This window comes from Nanorana parkeri, unplaced genomic scaffold (assembly GCF_000935625.1).
Source record: "Nanorana parkeri isolate BGI_ZX_2015 unplaced genomic scaffold, ASM93562v1 scaffold898, whole genome shotgun sequence".
In the NCBI taxonomy this organism is placed as follows: domain Eukaryota; kingdom Metazoa; phylum Chordata; class Amphibia; order Anura; family Dicroglossidae; genus Nanorana; species Nanorana parkeri.
Genome location: NW_017307166.1, coordinates 390238 through 410025, shown reverse-complemented (window position 1 = coordinate 410025; position 19788 = coordinate 390238). Strand labels below are relative to the sequence as shown.

Genomic DNA, 19788 nt, shown 5'->3' with positions numbered 1-19788 from the left:
GGGGGGGTTGAGCCTACAAACCTTTTTCCAAGTATCCTAGACCTAAACTGGCATTGAATCCTTGCAGTGCGGGGGTAGTCCCACAGCAAGGGGAGTTTTGACTTTTTGCCAGAGTTCAGTTTAGCCAAGCTGGATGCTGTGTTAAGGCATTATATATCATCACTGCACTTTCGAGTTGCCTTATTGAATAAGATTAATGTTTTTTGCAAACAGGTTGTCTTAGCATGCAGGATAAACTATGGAAAAATAATTAGATTAGTATTCAGTCTCCCCTATGAAGGGAAGAATTCTGCACATATCCTGTGCCAAGGAGTGGCCTTTGTTATGAAAGGTTCACTTCTGTAGATATGAGTATGAAAGGAAACGAATCCAGGGTAAATACAGCTGTGTAAGAACACAGACTTGGATTCTGTACTCATTGTTAGATGAGACTGACTAGCGGTCACGCTTTCATACATCTCATAGAATTACCAGGCATCCTGTAACAAACGTAATTAAGTTTAATTGTAATGGTAGTTAGGTAAACAATAATTGCCAGTCTCCTAATAACAATAGCAAGATTAGGAGACACATTGTAGTCAATGAAACAAATAGAAATTGATCACAAAATAAAGATACATCACAACTTGTGTAATCCTGCTCATTCATCTGCAGGTTGTCAGTTTATTTTGTAACAGTGGAATTCACAGAGGAGAAGAGAGAGAGAGAGAATGACTGAAAATAGGAAGGGCGAGAGAGAGAGAGTGACTACATTTGATGAACATGTTTTCTCTCATTGCAATAAACTAATACCATTCCCCTACTATGAGGAACATTTATACAAGTGGCATATAGGACAAAAGGGTCTGTTATGCACAAATACAATCAATAGGTATGTTGAGCTATAAAATGGCCGTAGGTCCAGTTCCTGGAAAATCCACTCAATACCACAGTTAAGCAGTGTATGTAGTACATTGCTTTATGCATATGTTTCCAACCAGGGGCTCAAGCCTCACAAGATGCTTATATATCATGGTTTTCTTCTCTGGAACATAAGTGGGCTCATCTATGAGTACCTAGATCTTATAGGAAGATCTGCAAAGTATGTCCCTGAAAAAACTTACCCCATTTGGAGAGAAACTGTATATTGGGATCCCAATGGCTGGCTTGCCCCATGACTAAACTGTAGGTCTAGATTAAGTTCAGATTCTATGTTCACTGACTGATTTTACAATACAGAAGCAGGCACTAAACTTCACCTGCCGGTATCTTTAAAGTTAAAACCAATTCACTTATGTGCCCTCAAGGAGCATTCTGATCCTGGGAGTTAGGCAGGCAATATACCATAAGACTGATGCACTTGATTCCACCATTCCGGCTATAGAATATAGATGGGGAATTCCCCCCTTGCCAGAACTGGTGACTGCCAAAATACCCAGTGACTAAGACTGTTGCAGTCCTTCTGGAAATTATTTAATTGAGAAGTATTCTATAAACATTTTGTTTATTTTTGTATTTGTATATTTTCATTCTAAAACTGTGATTTTTTTTAAATGTACATGGATGGGAAGGGGGTTTAACACCGCGGATGTCAACTGGTTAATATATACATATGGGTATTTTTTAAACCAGTGATTTAAACATTTACCAAACATTAATTGCAGGGAAATCTTCCAAGTCCATGTGTTTTAAATGGCAGTGATTGATTCACTACCAGGTAATGTTTGGTGAAAGTCACATTTACTGCTTTATATTCCCCTATTAAAGTAAACCTCTGGGCTCTGCTTGTGGTAATAAAGTAGAGCCTAGAGGTTATTTCCAGGGTGCCATTGAATTCCTCAAACCTAGTGTACATTATTATGATAAATGCAAACAAAGCTTGCAAGGTAGTGATCTGGCTCCCTCCTCCCTAGTGAGACCATCTATTGCATTTGGTAGCAAATGGGAGGGGAGGTGTGATCCAGAGCATGGCTGTACAAGCTGTAATCACAATTTGCATAATAAAGCACACCAGGTTTTGGAAATTCTGGCATACCGTGGAAATAATCTGAAAAGCAAAGTAGAAATTTGCATGCTTTATGGCCTTTGGGCACTTAAATGAGTGAGCATAGGTAAACTTTAAGTGTTAATAAGACTTCTATGTCACTGTCCTACTAATTAAGTTTTCAAATGTGAACCACCTTCAAGTTTGTACCATTATAGTGTTACATTTGTTATTTTTGCTACTTTAACTGCATTGTGTTCTTTAATATTATATACTGTATCAAATTATTTAAGCAGCAGCTAATGAAAATAATGTATAACCCCCAATTCCAAAAAAGTTGAGATGTTGTGTGAAATCTACATACAGAATGCAATGATTTGAAAATCTCATAAACCCATATGTTATTCACAATAGAAAACATATCTAGTGTTTAAACTGAGAAAATGGACCATTTTAAGAATGTGCAAGCTACCCATTTCATATGCACTAATGCACCCCCCATACCATCAGAGATGTAAGCTTTTGAACTGAGTGCTGATAACAAGCTGGAAGGTCCGTCTCCTCTTTAGTCTGAAGGCGCCCATGGTTGCCAAAAAGTATGTAAAATTTTGATCAGTCTGACCACAGAACAGTTTTCCACTTTGCAACAGACTATATTAAAAGGAGAATCCTGAGGCGAGTGAAAATCACTCAGCCTCATAGTTCTAGCCGACGTGTGACAATGAAACTGTCACAGGTCGGCTCAATAGATTGGGAAGCGAGCGAACACATAGCGTCGCTCGCTCACTTCTCGATCTATCCCTGCAGAGAGCCGTGACTGTCACTCACGGCTCCCTGCAGGGATTCCCCCCTCCTAGATAGGCAGAGCCAGCTGCCAATCTGGGTGGATCTCAATGTCGGGATCCGTCCCGGCTGCGGCGTCTCAGTATACCGCGAGCTATAGCTCGCGGTATACTGAGCTTAGGGTGACAGGAGGATGCTAGTTTGTGTCCTCCCGTTACCCTTAGGAGAACTATGGGGAAAAGCCCTGACCCCAATGTTCTCCTTTAAATGAGCTTTGGCCCAGATATGGCTTCTTCTTTGCATGATAGAGATTTAACTTGCATTTTTGGAAGGCACAGTGAACTGTGTCCACAGACAGTGATTTTTGGAAATATTCCCGAAAACATACAGCAATGTCCATCACAGATTCATGCCTACTCTTAATGCAGTGTCATTTGAGGTCCTGAAGATCACGGGCATCCAATATTACATTTCGGCATTGTCCCTTGCGTACAGAGATTTCTCCAGATTCCCTGAATCTTTTGATGATATTATGTACTGTAGATGATGATATATTTAAAGTCTTTGCAATTTTATGTTGAAGAACATTATTCTGAAATTGTGCGACAATTTGTGGATGCAGCTTTTCACAGATTGGTGAACCTCTGACCACCTTTATTTCTGAGACACCCTGACTCTCTAAAGGTGCCCACACACCTTACAATTATCTGCAGATTTTCTGTAATCAGATGGAAAAGTGCAACAGATTGGCCCAGGTGGAGATTACTTCATCCACACAGTTAAGTGTAGATGGAGGAATCTGTTGCACCTTTTCCATCTGACCACAGAAAATCTGCAGATAATTGTAAGGTGTATGGCCAGCTTTAGATGCTCTTTTTATGCCCAATCATGTTACTTACCTGTATCCATTTAACTTAATTAGTTCTTCCAGCTCTTACTTGTAAAGGTCCCCACACACCTTCTGTTTTTATGTAGATTTTACACAGCGTCCCAACTTTTTTTGGAATTGAGGTTGTATAAGGAAATGTGAAAATCTACTTAAGCTTATATTATTCTGCATAGTAGCATATTTAAAATACACTGTACAGAAATGTTTGTCACTGTAAATAACACGCAAAATAATAAAATTCTCTATTTGAACTACTATACAGGTTTAACAGAATATAAATTCGTTGGGCAGGGTTGATGTACTGTTCTACCGTAAAAGGAATCTTTCATTAAGAAAAAAAAAAAACATCTCACGTGAAAAATTTTAGATGGAAGCTAATTTTTTGCCCCCCTGTATACCACACAATAAATAGAGCAAGACTTATTTATTGCGTTTGCAGTGGAACGGAACGCATGCAAAGTTTTGCCACGCGTCCGGTCGCGCTGCGGGCAGGGGGGCGTGGAAGCGGTGCCATTGAATTCAATGCACCGCCACGCCACCTCCCACCCCAGAACACAAGGGGAAGTTTTGTGAGCTACCACTCTGGAAAGCACCGCTTTCAGTGTGAACAAGGCCTTACACAGAGAGGAGTTTGCAAGGAATGTATAAAATGTGGCATACAAAAAGAAGTTCCTCCACAACTCCAAAAAAAGACTCCTCAAATCTCTTTATGTACTATGTCCTCTGCAGCTGGCTCCTGTTAGACCACATACAACACTTTCACACTTGCCACTTGAGTTTTTATGTTCTATATGCAGAGGAAAATATGTCAGGTTAGATGCTGTGTTTATGCTTCTAGATACATTAAATGACACGTGTTTGTGTGCGTTTACATGTGTTTACATGCATTTAAATGCATATGCATTTGGATGCATATGGTACCAAATTCTAGCATCAAATCACATTTACAGGCATTGATATGCATTTATATGTGTTTTGGTTCGTTAACATCGATTTGTAGATGCACTTGACTTCTATTTTTTCTAAACACAGATAAACTGACTGCAGATAACAGCATCTGAATGCAATGCGTGAATAGATCCATTGGAAATCATTAGATGCATATCTATAAATTTAGAAAAGCTATTTAAATGCATATAAATGCATCTAATCGCACCCAGTGAGAATGAAGCCTAAGGTTTGTATATGCAATGTCACTGATTGCTTGCTTATTAAAGACTGAATGTTACAATATTATTCCAGAGAGGGTTCTTGGACCACAGCAAGATAATATCTATGGGTGCTAGGCAACAGAATCAAGCACGGGTCAATAATCCTTTTTCTCCTGACTTCCACACTGAAACCTAGCAAAAGGTATACACCAGAACATGCGAACATGCATTCCCAGTACAGCCCAGACATCTGGGAGCCACCTAAATCAATTTGCTTTTCACTAACAGAGACCAACGTCTAATACTCACACAGAAATCTAAGGCTGCAATCCACATGCATATATGTCTCTTTGAAATAAATATTTGCAATTAAACAATGAAGAAAATGTTTTGTCTCCGCATTTCCTAGAAACAGGCAAATGTGCCACTTAGTTGGAAAAATAATTCTGACATAATGCAAGCAAGCACATCATGATCTCTTTGCTATCCCTTAACAAAACATGTGCTTTGTCAGGGAAACCCTCCCACAGCAACACACTAACCGGACAGGTTGCCTCTTTGGTGGAGAAGAGTTTGGGAAGATAAAACGGTTTATCACAATTATCACAGCTTGTTATAACACTGGTCACTACTGGAGGATGACTTACCCAAAGATAGCTGCATGGACGCAAACACGTAGATACAAATCATATATACAATCTGGTTCACTCTAAGGGCTGGAGAGCACCCAAGCATTACCACACTTCTACAATTCCTGAAGATATTCTGTAAGCTAGAATCCTTGTGTTATCACTTTTCCCACACTCACCGAATACAGGACTAGGCCTATGATGAAGGCCTCAATGACGTAACATGGAAGACAGAGCTGGCTGACATGCATACTGATATTGGAACCAGAACAGGCTTCTGTCTAATAGAGATCAATTAAGTTATGAAGCTATGAAATACTATTATTTTTAGAATAGTTATGGCTCTAAGCACTGCATCTTTATATAACTTAGGGTAGCTTGCCACCAGCCTGCAGTTTGTCAGATGACTGCTGCTCTAGGCAACCCTTTATGCACAACCAGACCTTTCCCTGGCAGATCTGAAAACTTACACACACTGACACTAATGTGTATCAAATCAGTAGCCATACCATGCAATTTCATACAGATTAATAACAAACCTACACTAAGACACTAAGACACTAATAACACAATGCAGCAATCTCACTAGGTTTATGAATTTTTAGTTTACTACATGGAAGCCACTTATTCATTTTTTACTTTTTATTACTGCGCTAGCAATGCATAAAATATACAAATATAAAAGTTACTTTAAAAAAAAAAAAGGATAAGAAAGGCAAACGGCGAACACAATGGGGGGGATTTATCAAAATTGGAGCAGACAAAAACTGGTGCAGATTTGCACTGCAGGCAATCAGCATCAAAATCTTTCAAAATCTCACCTGAGCAAACTGATGCTGATTGGTTGCCATGGGCAACTGCTCCAGATTCTCTCTGCTCCAGTTTTGATAAATTCCCCCCAATATATATTGGCTATAAGATAAAAGAGGAGAAAAAAATGAAAATGTATCATTTGGACAGTATTGTTTTATCCTACTGGTGGGGGCACAAAAAATGTTCCAGCAATTCACCTTCTTCAGATTCTGTGCGTATAACAATATTCATATTTCAGGCTACTCAGTTTATAGAAGTATGGATGAAGGATTGTCTCTAACCCTTTGGCCAATCACCTTTGGAGGCATCACCTCACCTGCTGTGAGGAGAGGTCTTGCTTTCTGAAGTGATTTTAGTTTATAGGGTCCAACCGATTCTGATGGCTGGGTTGGGGCTAGCATTTCCAACATAAAAGCATCAGCCCAATCACAACAAGTCTATATACCGTATGGCTGTTCACAGCAGGCCCCATACAACCATATTGATGGTCTTGAGCTGTTTTGTATCTATTTGTAGTCCATAATAATTTTTATCAGAAGTTTCATCTCCCTGTGATGTATTTTGGATTTTCATAGGATTGTTCAATGTGAACAGTGGGTGATCCATCCATCAATACTCTTAAGCATTGATTGAGGGTTCTGCTCTAATGTTTTTCGTTCAGCCCGTGGGTTGAACAAAAAAATTTACACATGTACAGTATACCCATCTTAAGAAAAGGAAACACATTTTGTAGACCGTGTGGACAAAGTGTACAACCCTCTCCCTCCCTGCTGCTTTTTTATATAGTAACCTGGTCTAATGGACACTTTTGAGGGCTTAGGATGTGATAGTTTGTTAACCCTTAGACTTATGTAAATAAATATACTATTTAACATTTTTTCACGATAACTTTTCATCTAGTCTTCACAATGACTATATTTGTCTGTTTAAAGTGGAAAAAAAGGCAGCAGTAGGTTGTTACTAATAATGGTTTTCTTTACTTCATCATAGTCCACATAATCAGGACTGTAAAACTGTTTGTCCTTTGCTTAAATATTTTGTGTAAGACGTGACCATATTCTCCATCTCAGAAGGTTGAGAGGTATTAGTATGCAATAAGAGATGTTGCAACTCCTGCTCAGCAGATAGTTCTGCCTTGTTCAAGGCCAGTGACTAAAATGTATTAGAGCCAGAGGATCAAAATGACTGCCAACTATTTAGCAGTCCTTTTCAGAAGAAGCTCACTCATTTCTTACCATCTTTTTGTTTAGCAACCAGTGGGTTGGACATTTACTTACAGAGCTTTCAGGTCAAAATGGCATTTATTCATAAATCATTTGGTGTTTTTTTGCTATGAAAGAGACATAAAAGTTATGTAGCAATATGGAAATGACACAAGACAGGGAACAGCTTTGGAAAACGTTGCAATGTATTAACTAAAATATTCCACTAGATGGTGCAAAAGAACAACAACAAGAGGTGAATACAACAATACATTTTCTTTACCTGGTGACATTTGATCAGGAGCTGTACGTGCTATTGTGAATAGCCCGTACAGCACCCCCTCGGCTCTTCTGAACCGAAGGGGTCCTGGGGCCGAAGCCAGCCAAAGGATCGGCCGAAGCTACGGCCAGATCCTTCGGCAGCTTTGTGAATAGACCCCATTGTTTCAACTGCATTGTATACGGTTACAATAGTTATGTTGTAGGCCAGCATTTATTTAAACAAACAGAATGGATCTTTATGCCTTCATGTGTTTTCAATGCTGAGATCACTGCTGCCAAAGTAGGAAGTATTCAGTTTACAAACTACTCCCTGACGCATAATTAGAGAACAATAACTTTGTTCCACTCTGTCCCCCGAGACCCAGAGCTTCTAATCTCATTGGGCAATATCTTGTCTCTTGTACCACATATTAAAGGTGAAGCCAGGCTGTCAATCACAAGGCAACTGCTGCCATTCCTGTGACAGTTATATGTCACTGTTCTTTGCAGGACAACAGGCATATGTAAGTGGCCAGAAGAAGTGGTTAGAGATTGAAATAAAGGCTTAATTTTTGACTTTTGACAAAACTTCCACATTTTTATATCAGTTAAGGTGCCCATACACTGCACGATTATCGTACGATAATCGTATGCGATCGGGTTTTCGTACGATAATCGAGCAGTGTGAACGGAGACGTGCGACCGTTTCTACTGTACGGTCGCACGTCTTCTGTCGAACCAGCATGTTCGAAAACCAGCCGGGAATCGTACGATTCTCGGCTGGTTAGAACGGTGCTCGGAAGATAAATGCTGAACGGGCCGGTGTGCGCACGCGCACACTGCCCGTTCAGCATTGCGGTCATCGGAAGCCCGCCCCTCAGGGGGGCGGGCTTGCGATGATCGAGAGTGCGATCTGCCTGTCCAAGATAGGCAGATCGTATGTTTTTTTAATCCCTTTACAACCATCGCAAGACTAAAGTCTTGCGATGGTTGTAGAGTGTATAGCCACCTTTACATTGGTTTAGTTGTAGGCACCACTCACACCTGAGTCATTTGTTGTGCATTTCCTGAACATGAAGACTACCATTACATTTAAGTGTATCTGTCACACCTGAGTGCCAGTGCTGCCGCTTGTCGCACAAAGAAGTACATAGACCTGAATGGAAGTGCCTAAAATGTGCAACACGAACGTTTTAGTGTGTTTTTGTGCCTAACAACCGTTCTCCTCCTCCTAGCAACCTCAGGCCTGTGAACTAAATAGGGGATTCAGGAGTGTCTATGCTGGATGTGGAGACTTTAATGCGCCTGGTGTGGGCCCACAAGAACCTCCACGACCCCAGTGATGCCCATTCCAAGAACCATGGAAAGCTGCAAAGGACAATGACATATGATGTCAATTGGCCAAAGCAAAGAATGAAAAACACTACATAAACGTGTATTCACACTGTAGCTGGCGTTATTCTGCAAAATGTTTTCCATCGTCGATTTTAATCGGCTTAATCGAATAATTGTTGCAGCTCTACAGAATACCAATGTATAATACAGCAGCACACTGTAGAACATTAGCAGCTATAGAGGAACAACAAATCCCAACAATAATACATTATACAGGGTGTTTAATTTATTATTGCTGGGATTTGTTGTTCCTCTATAACTGCTACTGCTTTAATAATAAAAAAAAAACAGGAAACATTAAAAAGCTCCCTGCCGATCTCGACTTACTTTGAATGACGGTGGGCCTTTGGTTGTCGGCGGGCAGCGGCGAGTCGGGAAGCTCACCGGGCGGAGAGGGCCAGACGCATGTCCTCAGCGTGTGCGGTGGGCGTGGCGTAAGCGGCTTAACCAACGTGGGCGTGGCGTGAGCATCGAACAGGAAATTTGAATTTTAGCCGACGAATCGACGATGGAAAACGTTGACAACGTTTTCCATCGTCGATTTTAATCGAATAATTGTTGCAGCTCTAAACTCCTCCACCACAAACACACTTATCCATAGACACTCACCGTTCCAAAACGACCTCTTAAACTAATAAGTAGGAAACAAAAAATGGAGACGGAAGTGCCACTACCTGGCGCAATAAATGTGGTGAAGCCGGGTGAGAATGTGGTGAAGCCGGGTTCCTTTTAGTACACCTGTTGGACGAACACCACGGAAGCTACACACCCATAGAGCAATAAAGACGCTTCAATTCTCTCCGAAAATAACACCCCCCCCTTTAAACTTTCCATAAAAAATTTCCTCACGCTCTAGTCACAAACGGGGTACCCACCAAGTGCCAACACTTACCCCACCTCTGACGAGCGCCGTACATGGGGTAAAACTCTTTCAACTTTTCATAAACTAATAAGTAGGGCTGTAAATATACTGCTGTCACTACAAGAACCACACCTCCAAAGGTCTAAGGATACCACTCATATACATAGAAGAAGGAGGCCATCATAGCAAACCGATTTTTTTGGAGTTAAAACTGAAAACCATTAAAATCACACACATACACACATCATACGTGTCACCCAGCACTATGGTATGTCAGCTCAATCTCTCCCAGGTTGTGACACTCCACACCATTATCCCTTAATACATCTTTTTATATAAACAAATGTTCTGCATCATTAAAGTGGCCATACCCTAGTAGAATGTTGTTTGAAAAAAACTTTTTTTAAACATTAGTTCGATTTTAGTTGATTGGGTCAAAATCGACAAATAAAAAAAACTGAAGTAACAGGATAGAATATTTTTCGTGAACGATGAAATTCTAACAGTGATGGGTTTTGATCAAGAAACTCCATTCATCTCCAAATTGAATGTTAAAACTAAACAAAATTTCAAAACATTCATCAAGTCTCTGATGGAATTATCTAATGTGTTGATAAGATTCTTCATATGGAGGCTCGTATGAAAATCTACCAGTGTATGGCTAGCTTAATCCTTTGGGTACAAGGGGATTCTGCCACTGAGGTTTAATCCATTCTACTCCAATCAGAATCAATGGCCTAAGATCACACCTCATGGAAACGCTCCATTTTTCTTTTCTGTCATTCAGTGGGCTGGTGAGGACCTAAGCAATGTCAGTGGATAGAGGTGCTCCTGTGATGTATTCTCAATAGGAATCTGTCCTAACAGGGAACAGGGGTTTGGCTGGGCTTCCCACATCATCCAAGGCGCTTTTCCCTTTGAGGCCTCGGGGTCCCAGGTGTGACGATGGACGATCTGTGGTGGTGAGGCTGGACCATAGCCACCCATCTCATTCCGTTCCTTAGATATCTACCTATTTCCAGGCACCTAGTGTGTGTGATTATCCTGTTTTCAGTCCCCTGAAGAAGCAAATTGTGAAACGCGTCGGGACGAACTGTCAGATATGTATCTGGACAATGTATCCATATATTGATATTTATATGGCCGTCCTATCAGCAAGGATGCATCATGCTGGAAATGTATTGGGATATTGCATCAATGTAATGTCTGTAATCATGGTTATCTCACTATCAACATTAGGTCTGAGTTCGTATACATGGGGCACATGCTTCTTGTATTTTTAGGAATGTATTTGTATATTGCATCAATTGGATATATTTTATTGTATTTGTATGATTAATACATTTTGATATATTTTTTTTATATATATGCATCAGTCTATGCCTCTCTACAAAACCCTTTTTTCCCTATTTTTGTCTGTTTTACACAAAATTTCAAAACATTCATCAAGTCTCTGATGGAATTATCTAATGTATTGATAAGATTTTTCATATGGAGGCTTGTATAAAAATCTACCAGTGCATGGCCAGCTTTATGCTTTGGGTACAAGGGCATTCTGCCACTGAGGTTTAATCCATTCTACTCCAATCAGAATTTCAATTCAACTCCCACCCCAGCCCTCACTTACCCCTGCTATACTGTTCTGCTTTCTATATCTCCCCCCAACCCCAGTCTGCTGCCATTCTGCCGGTACTTCCATTGATCCATGATCAGCTTACACTCTGTCTGCCCCCATAATCTATTCAAGTCAGATAGTACACATGACCCAATAATAAATGTCCATTTAAATCATTGTCTGTTTTGGGGTATAAAGTATGCCAGTGTTTAATAAAGACCAGAAATTATTATTAGCTTAAATCAACATGCTCATGAATGGGTACACATTTGCCAGTCATATATGAAATATTACAGTTGCACACAGTCATAATGTATAGCAGAAAAGAACATGTATGACCTGTAATTAAATACGTCACTGTTACATGTTCAAAAACCACAGCAGTCCTGTAAGTAAAACAAGAATTGAGATAACGTTTCTATACCTTAATCAAGATGATAAGAAAGAACTGTATCTTCATAAATATCTTATGTATTCAATTCCGCTTCATCTTTTCAAAGTTTTTAGAGGCACGGTGGATAATGATAAAGTAAATTCAGAGGTTCTGTAAAGTCAAAACCTATTTTTTTTAATAAAGTGGTTGCAGGGACAGATTTTCTTAGGAAGCAATGTAGGCTTGGAAGCAGGATCGGGGAAAGTGATGCTATCCATTGATACCCAAATCATACGTAGGCCAATCCTGCTCTCCCTAGTCTACATAGACCAATTATATCCTATTTTATGGACGAAAAAAAGACATTCACAACCAGAAAATTACACTAACTAGGCTAAGTTTTTTGGTCACAGGAAATCAAATGTTCACAACAATAGATACTACTCCTTTGCTCATTTTCTGTCAGCAGCACGATATATATTAAGGGCTGTGATTGCCAAGACAGCACACGTGTGATTTCCTGGATCCACTCCCTTACCTTTTATTCATTGTGTCTTACAGTTCAGGGCTAATTTATACCTCTCTATTACATTCAGTATATTACATCTATTACACACAATGTATCATTAAATGCACCTCATACTTCTATATTACAGCCAGTGATTTATAGCACTGTATTACACTCAGTGCTCTACACCTGTCTATTAAAATGCCTCATATATCTCTATTACACAGAATACTGCACACCCTGTAACACATATAGTGCCTCTTACATATCTGTTACATGCATAGTTCATACCCATATTACATGAATTGTCTCATATCTATTTATTACACACAGTGCCTCGTCCCTCTCCATTGCAGATAGTGCCCCATGCTTCTCTACCACTTGAAGTGCCTCATTCCTCTCCCTCAACTGGTACATAAGCATCCTCTACAGCTGAAATAGGGATCGTGTTGGCTGGTTCTCTTATGTGTGTGTTTTCACAATCAGACTGCAATTAAACCTGAAAGCAAGATGTCACAGTGTAGCTAATAGGCTCTTCTCTTCTCTAACTGTAAACACGGTCACAATTGCCTCTTTATGCATTTCCCCTTCATGCATTTTGTATAGGGAAAAAAATAAATAAATGTGTGATGTTACCTTGGTAAGGCTGAATGTGTGTGATAAGGAGCACCACTAGCAGACAGGGAGGAGCTCAAGTGCCAAACAGTGCCCTTAATAAGGATACCATTATTACCTGCTGATTGCTTTTACATCTTTTATGACTGTAATTCCTGGTGCTACTAGCATTGAGTCTCATGAGTATGATAAAGAGATCCCGAGGAAAAGCTTTAGCAGTATTCAAAGTGAACACAGGTTTGTCCTATTTACTTACAGGGCTTACTTAAAGGGGCTGCCACTGCTGATATTTTTCTGACAATGGTAGTTGCTTGGTTGTTTTTAGTGTGCAATTTCCACTCCATTTTCTCTTACATGGCGGGGTTATTTTTTAGATGGAATGTAAGTTTTTCATTATGCAAAGTGTATATTGACATTGTAAATAGGGTGAAGATGTGTACACATTAAGGGGTCTATTTATCATTGAATTTGCTATTTTTTTGCCAAGATTCCAACCGGCACATTCACACTATTTTGTTACATTGTTTTGTAAAAGGAGACTTGCTCAGGATTTGCCAGGTTAAAATAGAATTGCACAACATGCACCCATGTTCGTTTACATCTGTTCTTTAATTGGAAAAGTTTTTTTCCTGTACTCCTGTACTATTTATTCTATTTATTACTCTACTTTAAATACAAGCTTTCCGGCATCTGTAGAGACGCCCCAACACTTGTATTTTGTGCGGGTGTGCAGCTCCCCCCCTCCCCACCACCACCGCTACCAAGATCCGCTGTACCCGGAGCGTGCCGGTACCGTCACAGTGGCTCTGTCACTGGAGATCGGTACACGACCTTCCTCTGATCTCCTCTCCAGTGTCAGAATGCAGGAAGTGATGTATATTGCATCACTTCCACATTCAGCTGTCATTCCCGGCTACAGAAGCCGTTGCAGCAGATCCATGCTTTATCAGCTTCTCTGGGGGTCCCTAGGTGACATTAGGGGTCTTGGAGACCCCTGATGTCTCCATAAAGAGGACTGTCACGTAAATTGGCTTCTTAACCCCCTATGTTGTAGCAATAAAGTTAGGTGAAAAAAAACTAAGTTTAAAAAAATTTAAAAATTACACACACACAAACATGCGTCGGGTGCGCCTACGTGCGAGAACGACGATTACGCCCATTGTGCCGTACATGTCACATATCACCTCGAACATCAGAATGAGAGCATTAATTATAGGGCCATTAATCACTGATAACACTAAACTGATGAGCTGTAAAAGCTTTTAAAGCGTCGCCTATGGTCACTTTTGGATTTGGTAGTTTTTTGTGATTTTGCAGGCGCACGCAATTTTGAAGCTTGACCTGTTTGGTGTCTATTTACCTAATGTGACACCGTCTTTTATAATTTACCAAAACCCCAAATACCACCAAAAGAAAGCTCTATCTGTTCCTAAAAAATGGTATCAAAATAATTTCAGTACAGCGCTGCATGACGGAATAAATGTCCGGCAGAGCTGAATACTGAAAAATGGCCTGGACAGGAAGGGGGTGTAGCACCCTGGTCTTTAAGTGGTTATAGTGCTTCTTGCTTTGGTGTGGATTTTTTTCATCCATGATGTGTTTTAAATACAGATTGGGATAATGGGATACAGCAGGCAGCCCCATAGCAAAGGAGCAGCGTGTGTGAAGCCATGCTGCTATTTGGATACTAGCCCACATGCCCCATTATCCTTAAAAAACAATATCATTTTTACTATTTGACTTACGCACATCCACAGTAAACATTTTAACGCTTCACGGGCCCACTAAAAACCAGTTCATCAGGAAGAAAGTGAACACCTACTTGCCCCTCATTTTTTAAAGGAACCCCTCTCAAAGCACCCCCACCCCCGAAGCTTAAGGGCATGCACTCAGTTATCCAAATAGCAGGGGGGCTGTGCACGCTTGTAAACTACTTGCCAGTTCCAGATGGCTCTGGTGGGAAGGGGAATTGGGGCATGACATTTTTTTTTTATTGAGAAAAAAGACATTCTGTCACTGATCATTATTCATAGTGCCTGAAACAATGTTTATGCTCAGTTCAGCAGCATGGACAGCAGGGCCGGACTGGAACAAAAAATAGGTCCGGGCATTTTAGACTGAGCAGCACGTGACCCTCAGCAGGCCCCACCCCGCTGCAATCCGGGGGCAGAGCCAAACACAGAAGTGCAATTGAGAGGCAGGGTCAGTGGCTGGTAAGTATAGGAGAGCTACAGCCGACACATAAGCCTTGCTACAACCAGCATACAAACCTTGCCACACTGTGCAAACCTTGCAACAATATAGGTAGCTTGCTACAGAGAAGTCTTGTGATATACTCAGCAGACCTATGTCTCCCCAGCGATCCTCCGCACCCTGAGCATGGTATATAGGGCAGTACTCCTGAAATAGTGCTCACAGTTCTCCAGCAACTCCAGCAAAATTCCTATCTTCCAAATACCATAGGTGGACTGTTCAGGTGATGTCTAGCCTAGCAAACCTATTGAATGGCAATGGGTTTCCAAGGATGGTAGTGAAAAATCAGTGAGTGGTGGCAGCCTCGTTGACCTACTCATCCATACGAGTAGCGGCAAACCAGCCTCCTTGCACCTTTGCCAGAGTAGCAGCAGCCCGAGCACCTCTGACACTTTCTACTCACACCCCACCTACCGCCATCTCATAGGACGGCCAAGACTAGCGTGCCAACCTCCTCCAATCGGTGGTCCACATGTCACTTGAGCTCTCAGAGCAGGCCATCGGGCATAATAGGCCAAGCCGGGCAGCAGAGTAAACTTGTGGTTTGCCCAATCAGTACAAAGCAACAGGTTTGTGTTAATCCTCTTCAGCATATACTTACATTTCTTTCACTCCCTAAAAAAATTGAAAGAAAATACCCAGTATACTCCCAGAGGCTGAATAGAGTGGCAGGGGAATTAAAGCAAAGCTGTGTCTGCTAGGTCAGTATTAAAATGAGCAGATATTCCCTTTAAAGGCCAACTCCTGCAATAACTTTTTTTAGTTTTGGTTGGAATGAGGAAGAATCTCTTTCTATTGCTTTGTGTGTCTCTGTTTGGAAGATTTCTTCTTACTTCCCATTTGACGAGTGATGTCTATATCCTCAGTCCATCCATTCAGCATTTACAACTTGAAAGAAAAATCTCCTAAATGTGACATGGACAGAGTTTAAAACCTAACAGAGGTTCTAAGGCTTCCTCACTCAAAGCATAATATGAGTGAAAACATGATTACTGAGGTTCAAGCAGGTGCAAGCAGGCCCCCTAGTTCCGGCTCTAACAGGAGAATGTGGTTTTCTAGTGATTCAGAAATTTTTATTTCAGTTCCCCATGTCTCAAAATTTTTTTATCACAACCTATCCACATCCTCATTCTATACAGTCTACAGAGCAGCAGCAACCATTACAGAATGCAGTTCTTATGCTGTGTCTTACATCTTTCCATACTATAAAAGGACCGAAGAGCTAACTATCAAGCAAAACAAAAGGTAGAGTAACTGTCTTTACATTTAACCAACATATACAGTATGTAAGACCAAAGAGGTCACTTATAATCATCTGTTACAATATGTTACCCGATTAGGCTGTGCTCAGTTTTTGCACTGAAAAAAGAATACTGATTTGTGTGTATTGATTGTGCATTATGGCATGTATTTTCATGTGTACTTTCATAGGTGTTTTGTGGTGTTTTCCTACATATTTTTTTTATTTGCTTGAAAAAATTACTACACTTCTATGGATACACATTGATGCAATAAAATACTAAAGGCCACATTTTGATAACTCACAGTGTTGCAGCACAGAGATAGATGCAGGCATGATTAATCTGTATAGCAAGTTTATATTTGAGATTCATTGTCGTAATTGTATACCACTGAAAAACGACTGGTTGTGAGGCATTAAGAGGCAGAGTCACCGATTTCCATCAGTAAATATTTTTCAGTCATAGTAAATAACAGTGCGGAGAGACCGTTTATTAATTTAGCACAGGCTGAAAACTGGCAGTTTCTATTCATAGTATTCCAAACCTTGCACAATTCTGTAGAAGTCCAAAGTTTATAATACACAACTGTGTACATTTTGCTGTATTATGAGAAAGGGAATTAGAAAAACTATATTGTAGTAAAGCTTAGGAATTTCCTGTTTTTTAGCCTAATGTGACTTTATACATGTATAATTTATTGTTATACCATATACACTATGTGGTCTATTCACGAAGCTGCCAAAGGATCTGGCCGTAGCTTCGGCCGATCCTTCGGCTAGCTTCGGCCCCAGGACCCCTTCACAATAGCCTGAGCATGTTCGGCCGACCCGAAGCCACTCGAAGCAAGCCGATGTATGGCTGATTTCAGCCGATGTACGGCTGAAATCAGCCGTACCAGCCTGAAGTGAATAGCCGAACAGTGTTCGGCTCACTTCACTTCAGATCGGTCATTCACTCGGCTGCCCTCCGCAGCTTGGTGAATAGACCCCTATATTACCAAAAGTATTGGGGCACCTGCCTTTACATGCACATGAACTTTAATGGCATGCCAGTCTTAGTCCGTAAGGTTCAATATTAAGTTGGCCCATCCTTTGCAGCTATAACAGCTTCAACTCTTCTGGGAAGGCGTCCACAAGGTTTAGGAGTGTGTCTATGGGAATGTTTGACCATTCTTCCAGAAGCGCATTTGTGAGGTCAGGTGCTGATGTTGGACGAGAAGGCCTGGCTCGCAGTCTCCGCTCTAATTCATCCCAGAGGTGTTCTATCGGTTTGAGGTCAGGACTCTGAGCAGGCCAGTCAAGTTCCTCCACCCCAAACTCGCTCATCTATGTCTTTATGGACCTTGCTTTGTGCACTGGTGTGCAGTCATGTTGAAACAGGAAGGGGCCATCCTCAAACTGTTCCCTCAAAATTGGGAGCATGAAATTGTCCAAAAATGCCTTGGTATGCTGATGTCTTAAGAGTTCCCTTCACTGGAACAAAGGGGCCAAGCCCAACCCCTGAAAATCAACCCCACACCATAATCCCCCCTCCACCAAACTTTACACTTGGCACAATGCAGTCAGGCAGGTACAATTCTCCTTGCAATTGCCATACCCAGACATGTCCATCGGATTGCCAGACAAAGAAGCGTGATTCGTCACTCCAGAGAATACGTCTCCACTTCTCTAGAGTCCAGTGGCGGCGTGCTTTACACCACTGCATCAAACGCTTTGCATTGCACTTGGTGATGTAAGGCTTGGATGCAGCTGCTCAGCCATGGAAACCCATTCCATGAAGCTCTCTACGCACTGTTGTTGTGCCAATCTGAAGGCCACACAAAGTTTGGAGGTCTGTAGCTATTGACTCTGCAGACAGTTGGCGACTTCTGCTCACTGTGCACTTCAGCGTGCGCTGACCCAGCTCTGTCATTTTACGTAGCCTAACACTCAGTGGCTGAGTTGCTGTTGTGCGCAGAATATTTAGTAGCAAGGAATTTCACAGAACACTGAATCCAATGATTTGGAGGGGTGTCCCAATACTTTTGGTAATATAGTGTATTATGCTACTACACAAGCAACTAATCAGAGAGAGCTTTTGTCAGTTTTGTGCAGTGAATGTGGTTTCAAACTCATCGGTGATTACCTATTGTAGGTAATGGTAGACAGCTGTCCTTTGCACTGTTATTAAATTAAAATCGGGTGAATATCTCTTAGGGCCTGTTCACACCACATCCAGTGGCCGGAACGCCCTGGATCACATAATTAAAGCCTCCCGGCGTTCTGGGGCGGGAGGGGAGTGGTGGTGCCATTCAAGTCATTGGCACCGCAGCCACACCTCCCGCTCGCAGTGTGATCACCCACACCAGAATACATGGTACAGCATGCCTGTGGTCCGGTGCGATCACAAAAAATAGTACATGCACTAATTTTTGTGATCACAACGCACTGGAACACAGGGCATTGCTGTAGCACTCACTCTGGTGCGGGCAATCGCACTGTGGGATGGACGCGTGGCTGCAGTGCCATTGACATTAATGGCACCACCACGCCCCCTCCCGCCCCAGAATGCAGGGAGGCTTGCTCTATGAGATCCAGTGCGTTCTGGCCACTAACCGTGCTGGAAAGCACTGGATATAGTGGGAACAAGCCTTAAGATCAGTGATATTACATGATTTTGATATACAGTACATCACAAGGGCCAAAGTCCCGAGTCTGGAAACATGATCAATTACATCTCCTCATTTAATGTTCTTGAGACATAAAGGCACTTCAGACAGAGGCAGAGAGCAACAAAAATACTTTCTTAGTAGAGTGGGGAAGGGTTAGAACCTCTGTCAGCTTTTTATTTTTGTTGATATTTTCCTGTTGCGGTGATAACCAGACCCTCATTTCTCATCCCAATGTCCCAAGGACAGAAATAAGAAGAAACCTCCCTAACAGAGGCACAGACAGCAAAAAAAAACCAGAAAATAAAGCTCTAAACTTTCTCTACTCTATCTAACACCCAGATTTTAACTCAAATTGCAGCCTAAGTATACATTACAGCTATATACAAATATATGTCATCACATGAAAAGATAATGGCGTAACAACCGGGGGGGCGGCCGGTGTGTCTGCTCCGGGCGTTAAGCTGAGGGGGGGCGCCGGACGGAGCCCCCCCCCCGGTTATTATGCCACTGCGGGATTTGGCGGGTCTCTGTTGCTGCGGTCCGGTCAGACTCGGACTCTCTCCGTGGCCGCCCGTGCGTATGTGC

At 41.5% G+C, this 19788-nt stretch overlaps 2 protein-coding genes across 2 annotated transcripts in view; one reads left to right on the top strand and one right to left on the bottom strand.

The window, feature by feature from the left end:
- Nucleotides 1–19788, bottom strand: part of MED12L (mediator complex subunit 12 like) — a 339629-nt gene that overhangs the window by 237114 nt on the left and 82727 nt on the right. The gene's annotated exons all lie outside the window — the stretch shown is intronic.
- Nucleotides 16530–19788, top strand: part of GPR171 (G protein-coupled receptor 171) — a 10134-nt gene continuing 6875 nt past the window's right edge. Inside the window, exon 1 of the mRNA XM_018565893.1 lies at nt 16530–16557. The gene's annotated coding sequence lies outside the window, so the exon portion shown is untranslated. The remainder of the gene's footprint in view (nt 16558–19788) is intronic.